The sequence below is a fragment of the Euprymna scolopes genome, chromosome 15 (assembly GCF_053919585.1).
Source record: "Euprymna scolopes isolate OS-2025 chromosome 15, ASM5391958v1, whole genome shotgun sequence".
Taxonomy (NCBI): Eukaryota; Metazoa; Mollusca; class Cephalopoda; order Sepiida; family Sepiolidae; genus Euprymna; species Euprymna scolopes.
In genome coordinates, this window is record NC_136496.1 from 92782608 (window position 1) to 92791717 (window position 9110).

The following is a 9110-nucleotide window of genomic DNA, read 5'->3' on the forward strand; positions in this document are numbered from 1 at the left end:
GGAGGCAACATAGGCGTCTTGCCTATTTGGCGGTCGTTGCAGAACTCCCCCGGTATTGGTGATTGATACCTTTATATATCTCACTCACCCACCTATGTTAATTAGTGGGCGTCTCTACAACAGATAGATAGATAGATAGATAGATAGATAGATAGATAGACAGACAGACAGATAGATAGATAGATAGAGGTGTGAAATAGTTAGCTACGTGTATACATATATGAATGGATAGATAGATACATACAGGGTGACCCAAAATAACAAAAGCTAAATGGAGGCCATCTAGAACATATGCTGTAGAGCGGAGAAAAGAGGCCAAAGACCCTAGTGTTTGAATGTATGATAGCTAGAAAAAATAGATCATAAATGGTAGAAAGAAAGATATAGAGAGAGGTGTGAAATAGCTAGCTAGCTAGATAGATAGATATATAAAGAGAGAGAGAGAGGGGGTTAAATTCTGCACACATACATGTATACATATATGACGGGATAGATAAATACATATATGAATGGATAGATAGATAGATAGATAGATAGATAGATACGTACATACATATATGTACGTACATATATACGTACACACACACACACATATATATATATATATATATATATATATATATATATATATATATATATATATATGTATATATGTAGAAAGAGAGAGAGAGAGAGAGATGGAGAATAGAGAAAAAGAGATATAGAGGGGTTGATGAAAGATAAATAAATACATACGTACGTAGATCGTATATTTCTGGGTCAAGGTGACTTCTTTTCGAAAGAAAAACTGCATTATTATTACAACTGAATCATCGCCATGAATTGTGCTATGTCATATCATGTCGTGTCTCTTTCAACCAACGAATCGCCATTGACTCACTGGTCATACTCTTTCCGATAACTTACATCCGTGCTCTTTGAAACGCTTTCCGAGCTGATCCACGTATGAATTTATCACAATGGACACATGACTTCCTTTTCTTCTGCGTTCTTTTTTTTTTTTTTAGATCCTCGATTGCATACAAGTCCACAGACCTGTATGAAAAGTGAGCAATGCGTGCTTATCATACGAGCAGTTGTTATTGAAAATAAAACCGTTTTGGTTGCGGAAAGCCATAATAAATTATAATCACGAGCACGAGCGTACATATGTATGAGCAAGTACTGACAATTGATAAGGCGTATACCGTGTTGAATATAACCATTTATCTCCCAATGGATAGGCTATTCCTTGTTTCTATTATTCCGCGTTTTGTTTTAAAACATGTCTTCAAATAATAATAATAATAATAATAATAATAATAATAATAATAATAATAATAATAATAATAATAGCTGGATGATTATATAATTGTAAGTTAGACTCCCCCCCATTTCTTTCGCCACTATATACGGCATAATCCTGTTGACACACCGGTTCTTGTCAGATCACCGAAGTTAAGCAATGTTGAGCCTGGTTAGTACCAGATGGGTGACTATTTGGGAATTCTAGGCGCTGTATGTGCTCTCCGCATATCCCGGCATTTGTTTCCAGTCGACCTGTACATACACTTCTCTTGCCACTGGTATTTAACAATGTCGACTCAGGAGAGGTGTGGTTGGAGATTGCGCACCTCCTAGCACAAACAATTTCACACGCAGCCCCCCCCCCCCTTCGTGGGTATCCATAGTCTGTCAAAGATTGAAGGAGCCTTTATTTATATATAATTGCCGCATCAAATAAAACGGAGGGTCAAGGAGGATGGAAAGACCGAGGATAGATAGATACGGAAGGCAGTCGATGCAGAGATCCTATCCCGTCGCGGTTACCACCTGACGAAGGCCAGAGGAATAGTTGGCCGAAACGTCGTGAAAGAACTAAGAAAAGATGGGGATAATAGTCCGCAATAAATAAAATTAATAATTTGCAAAGGTTGTCGAAAGAGGAAGAGAATACTGGAAATCTTGTTGTCACTCAGATTCCATAGGCTGTTTTAAAAGAGAATTCTTTGATGATGGCCTGTGTGCAAGCTCCTAGTGAGTAATAATAAGAATTGCTGAAAGGCTGCGAAAAGAAGAGGCTGATAGCCTGTGGTCATTTATTATGATACGCCTCTCAGCATAAAATATGACAACATAATTAATAATTATAATAATCTTATTCATAAAACTCACTATGTTTGTCTGTCCGTCCGTCTGCATTTTTGTTAACGTACCTTCTCTGAGCTTATATCGCTTAGTGGTACTCAAGCCTGCGTGTACCTTACCATTTTAATTTAATTTTCTTTCCGAGGCATTCATCGTGAAGCCCAAATATCAGCTGACGTGATATTGCAAACAAACACAGATGGAATTTGATGAACGACATTATCATTATTATTTTTTTTTTATTTATTTATTCATTTTTTTTTTTTTTTTTTTTTGTGAATTAGTCCACCAGGCAAATTATTTCTCGTAATATATAGAGGATGGATTCTATAATGATGCATACGCAATCTGCATAAATTAAAATATCATGTTTAAGCGTATTGTACGACCGGAAAACGCCGAGCTGCCAGCTAGTTATTAATAAAAAGTAGTAAATTAAAATACAATCAAAAGATTAAATCCATTATAATGCATATCGGTGTCTTCATAAATAAGTCAGCCATTTTCGCATTCTGTTAATAGTTGAGAAAATTCCAATTACTTTGTGACTGTTCGAAATTTGGAATGAATTGGGAGTCTTTAAACTATGGAATATAACGTCAATTTAATCGTTAAGATCTTGAAATTTTAACTCCAATTCAGTTTTAATTGCCGGTGATCATGATGTTGCCTTAAATAGTATTAACGAAAACTATTAATACTGCAGGGTGGCCCATTTAAAAATAGCCCAGAAAATATAGTAGAAAAGAAGACTATTCTTTTATTGCTTAAATTACATGTAGTGTTATAAATGATGCTATGAGTGCTCCCCGTTGACATCTATGCATTTCTGGGCATGTTTAACAACGTTTGCAGATGCTGCGTGTAGATCTTCTCTGGTGATTCTTCTGATAACGTTAGTATTGTTTTCCTTTAGTGGATTGTGAAGATTATTTGCAAAAACATTTTGTTTTAAAGTCCCCAAAAGATTTTTTAAAATCACATGATGACAAGTCCGGGAAACGTGGTGGCCATAACCCTTTGCTTATTCTTCTCTCTTCCGTAAACATGTCATGAACTCGTGTCAGTGATCTGTGAGACGTGTAATATGTAGCGCCATCTTGTATTTTGTCTTGTGGTGTCAGTTGGTCCGTAAGAGAAAGGTTAGAGAAGCCGGGCTACTTTTAAGTGGGCCACTTAATCTGAGAAAAAATGATTAGAGAAATATTATAGAGATCGGGCTACTTTTAAGTGAGCCATCCTGTATATTCTTTCAAATAAATGGTCGCAACACTTTTTATCTAAACTTTTGTAACGAATATGGAGCATTGAAAATAATTTTAAATAAAATATAAAGGAGGTACAGTCTGATTTTCCTTGGAATCGTAGGTAATTATTTTATTACTTTAATTTAATTAAAATTGATTTTTTACTCGCACCAAATGTGGATATGCATAGTTTAAAATTATAATCGTAAATGGCTATCTCCACGGAAGTTGAAACGGGATGTTATTTTAAACTCTAACTGTAAACTAATCCCAAGTTTATAACTACATATATTTTGTTCGTGTTATTGCTAAGCGACGCTGTTCATATTAATGAAAGTTCAGCTGTTCGTTTTTACGATCTTCTATTCCGAAAGGTAATTACGTGCAAACATTGTCAACTGATAGTTCATTCTATTCCGTCATTCCATGAAACCATTAAGAATAAGGGAACGTTTGTTAAATGAATCTGTAAGCATAATGTATCATCGATTAAATATTAAAATGTAGAAAATTATATATATATATATATATATATATATATATATATATATATATATATTAGTGTTACGATGATTAATCGAAATCGGGAATCGGAAAATCGGAAGATTCGGTGGTATCGAATCGGTATCGGTATCGGAAAAATTGATGTCTATTTTCCGATGCCAAAACGATTCTTTTAATTGTCTTTTTTATTAAATTTTGTTTAAATCCAAATCTTCCATTGCTGGTAATAATGATAAATATTAAATATTTATTGATTTTAAAATACCAGTAAAGCTAAAATCGATAGATCATCCTCCACAAATGTATTTTGACGTTTAAGAAAATATATGTATATTTATCACGTGTTTTTACAAAAATCGAGGAAAATAACAATTTTATAGTTTAATAATTAGAGATTTATAAAGAATCGGAACCGGTAATTTATCGGAATCGGAAATTAGCACGGAATCGATAATTGTATCGAAATCGGGAAAAATATTGGAATCGTCTCATCACTAATATATGCATATATATATATATATATGTGTGTGTGTGTGTGTGTGTGTGTGTGTGTGTGTGTGTGTGTGTGTGTGTATACAGTTAAAGTCGAAATTATTAGCACCCTTTCAATTGTTACGTTTTTTGGAGAAAAAAACATTTTTTCACTAATTATTTTTAGTAAAGTGTTGATGAACATTTATATCGACCATCTACAGATCTCCTGGAACACTTTTTTTTAGTTTATTATAATATATATATATATAGGTTAAAAAGTAAAGCTCCCTATTTTTCTTACTAAAAAAAAAATTACGAAAACGGGAGTGATACCATTAAAACGAGAGACCTTTTGTGCCCCAGAATTTATTTTTCTACACAGTCACCAATGCACTTTTGCCAGAAATTCACTGACGTATCTTTGTTTCTGACGCACGTCAATGACAGGTTTTACCAATCGTTTGTCATGTGGGTGATCATTAATAAAAAATTATATATCTTGAACATATAGTGGTAGATTTATTGACGACCTTATATTTCAATGATAACGAAAGTTTGAAAATAATAGTCAAATCCAAAGAAAATAGAACTGAATTATAAATACACAAGAACAAGAGCTAAATTTTTGGATTTGGATATAAAAAATTGAGGATGAAAAAAACAAACATTTCCCCTTTAAATAGTTCGTATGCCGCATAAAATCGCACTTACTGTATGCATATGTTTTTTTGTGTTTTTTTTTTTTGTTTTTGTTTTTTTTTTTTGCTTGTTTGTTTGTTTTTCGGGGCATTATGTCTGAGGTTTTAAGATTAACTCGCGTTACTTTTAAAAATGATAGATTTATACCTCCAGTTTTTGCCTTTGTAAACGATGGAACGATAAAAGTGTCGTCCTAAAGAAAACAACACTACAGCTGTATTTCCAAACTTTTATTGAAAACACCAATTTAGGTGACTTGATTATGTAGTGGATCTGACATCTATTTAATGTAGCCGTCTTCAGCCTCGATACGGATCCAAAACTGAGAGCATGCTTATTCCACAAGCGCCGGCGGGAGTCCGGCGATTACTCGGCGGACTTTGGTGCTGTGAGAGGTCATGTTGGTGATGTTCTCGACGTATGACCAAACGAAGTAGTCCAGCGGGTTCGGGTCTGGGAATGAGAGATGGGGTTCAGTGAGAGAAGGGTACAAAGTTGTAGCACCCCTTGTGAAGCCAAGCCGAGTCTTGCTGCCGCACAACAGGTCTGCCAGCGGCCACCTCATTGCACCAAGGGATCACCATACTTTTTCTTGTTAATTTCAGTGTTATTTGACCAGTAGTTTAAGAGTTTTTTCGGCTAAATATTTACACACAGATAGACATACACACGTATTTACTGTTTTATATATATATATATATATATATATATATATATATATATATATATATATATAACTACTTAATTTACTCACATAAAATTAGTATACGAAAGTATAGATTTATGCGTAAACTTTAAGTATTTACTTCAAAAGTGCTCAATACGTAGGTAGAGCTAGTTAGTAATTGATAAAATATATATGGCAATTAAGCTACACTGAATATTCCGCGTTTCATCCACTCTAGGACTCCATAAGCCTGAGGAGTCCTAGAGTGGATGAAACGCGAAATATTCAGTGTAGCTTAATCGCCATATATATTTTATCAATTACTATATATATATATATATATATATATATATATATATATATATATATATATATATATATATATATATATTGTAATTAGAAATTATAGCGAGGTTCCAGCGCATCAATAGCGAGCCAACCCCATACAGTTTGAGTTACCAGATAACCAGCCATATACAGTATAAGCGACAATTTATAATTTCACCAATGTAGAACAGGTTTATGTATCCAGACGATTCAGCAAACCTATTAGAAATCTCTTTCTTTTTTCTGTATTTTCTCAATGTTATATCAAATTGTTGAATCCAAGAAATGAAATTGATATTAATTATAGGCACTTTAAGCATTGAAACAAATTTCAATGCTTGAAGTGCCTATAATTAATATCTATTTCATTTCTTGGATTCAACAATTTATATTTACATTGGAACGTAATAATATCAGGTTGACAAGAAAGTTCTTGCGGTTTTTAACTTTTAAATTCTGATGAACATATCTCGGTTGAAAAGATGTATTGCTTGAAATAATCTCCATCAGAATGAACACACATTTGCCAACGCAAAAGAAGTGCGTTTATCCAGTCTTGCGTTCTGGTGGAGATGAAAGCGTTTTTAATATCGCTTTGGTTTTGAAACATTTCTCACGCAAGAAGTTGTTGAGATGCTTGAAAAAGTGGTTGCCAGTAGGTGAGAGGTCTGGAGAGTATGTCGGATAAAGCAAAATTTCGTAGCCCAATTCGTTCAACTGCAGAGTCGGTTTAGCAACGTGCGGTCGGGCATTGACGTGGAAGAGAATTGGGCCTTTTCTGTTGACTAATGCTGGGTGTTGTTGTCGAAGTTTCTGATACATTTCATCCATTTGTTGACAGTACTTCGCTTTAATGGTTTCGTCCGTATTCAAAAAACTGTACTCGATGACACCAGTCGCAGACTACTAAACAGTCAGCCTGGCCTTCTTTTTGGTGCAAATCTGGCTTCAGAAAGAAAGAAAGAAAGTTAGATATATAGAAAGAGGTGTGAAATAGCTAGCTAGATAGATAGATAGATAGATAGATAGATAGATAGATAGATAGATAGATAGATAGATAGATAGATAGTGACAACTCTAGTCCCCTTCGATGTAATCTCCTCCGGTTGCAATTCACGTGTTGTACCGTTCCAACAACTCTTGTGTAAGCATGTCAATGACTCTCATCACAACGTTTCATCTCCTCAATTGTCTCATAACGACAGCTTCTGTGGTTTTCCTTAAGCTTAGGAAATAACCGAACGTCACAGGAAGCAAAGTCTGAACTATAAAGAAGGGTGAGAAACTGTCTTTATGACGATCTTGGTCAAGTAGTCTGTGCAAGGATGAAGCACCCTTCGAACAAACTTTGAACAAATCTTCTGCATCTTCCGTTCCTCACAAATAATTGGGTGTACAGATCTCACATTGACATAAAACTGTGTTCATATACATACACGACGGCCCTTATCCATGAATTTTTTTTATTTAGCCAATCAACTTTGGTGGTCTGACTTCCTTATTCCTTCCACACGTCACATCTTCCCTCAGACTCTCTGTCTTCCTTGAATCTCTCATACTGCTCAAAAACTGATAATTGATTCATGCAAAATGATCCAAAATTAGTCTGAACCATTCCATGCGTTTCTGTGGCATTTTTTCCCAGTTTAAAACAGAATTTTATTGCATATCGTTCTTCTAAAGTGTCCTCACGTCTAAATTGCATTTTGGAAATTCACAAGCTGTGACAATCAGGCTTTAGCAGGATGCATTCCAATTTCTACTGTGGCTGTTCATTTGAACGTGAGAATCATAAAAATTGGCCAGTCATCTCATAAGATATATAGCAATAACATACTGATTTTTCAAGAGTCTACAACAGTTTAAAATGTCCGTACAAAAAAGTCTGGAAACTTATTGATGGCACTTTGTATATATAGTTGTACGTACTCGACCTTTCCAGATAATTATTTTTTTAATTGACACATTTTTTAGCTTAAGGTAGACAACTCCTATTATATTCTACAATTTCAAATGTGTTATTCTCCTTGCTGATTTGTATTGTATTTAAATCTTGTATGATATTATTTTGATGCTTGAACGAGAACCGATGTGTCCGCGTGAGTATGGTGTAGCTGGAGGTGGGCAAGTGCGGATGTTTCTCTGCAGATGCTACAACACACCCAACTTGAATTGATTGTTTCCTTGTTTTGTTTTACGGCATATCAACTCTTTTGGGTTTACGTAATGTTCTATCCAGTAATTATGAGAAAAAAAGAATTTAAGGCTGCAAGTGATTTATATCTTAGAATATTAATTCGTGTTGTTTAGTTTTGTTGTTTTGTCGAAAAAAAAATTTTTTTTATTTTCTTTTTGACTTTGCAACACATGATTGAGTTTTGCAAAGAGAAAGGAAAAGAAAAAAATCATCACTATTTGGTATATTTTAAGTCAGGAAGCTAAAGTCTTCAGAAAACCTGGTAGAGTAGAAACAAGGATCTTTAATTGAGCATTAAAAGATAGTACATTAGCGGGAAATAGTACAGTACATTGAATTGGACATTAAAAATGGTAATAGTATCTTTGGGTAAATAATCGCATCATTCTACCACTTAAAAAAAGTAATTTACTCCTGACGTAATCCTCTATCTGTCCAAGAGCTAAATACATCTTAAATAGAGTACTCTTGCTTCATCTGGGGAGGAGCGTCTAGAAGAACCCTTTCTTGCTTGACAGGGTAAAAACCCGTCTTCGAAATCTAGTGAGCGAAGACCTTTTCGCCTCCTTACTTCCTCTTTCTCCCATGATGTTGTGAGTCTATCTCTGCACTATCGTTACTTTTATGATAGATGATCGACTGAGCTTCAATCTATTCTCCCCTCCTGTAAAACCTTTGTAACAAAGACTCGTCTAACTATAACCATATTCAACAATTCCCTTACTCTCTATCTGTGCCTAAAACTAAACAAATATTCCATGAACAGAGTTTATTTCTTAGGCCTATCTGTCTATGAAACACAATATCGTGGGGCTACTTCTAGTTGAATATAACCCAGTCGTATTCAAATCTAATATAAGTTCTTGTG

At 34.4% G+C, this 9110-nt stretch overlaps 1 pseudogene; it reads left to right on the forward strand.

The window, feature by feature from the left end:
- The first annotated feature begins 1387 nt into the window (after positions 1-1387).
- Positions 1388-1504, forward strand: LOC145294283 (5S ribosomal RNA; annotated as a pseudogene).
- The last annotated feature ends 7606 nt before the right edge of the window (positions 1505-9110 follow it).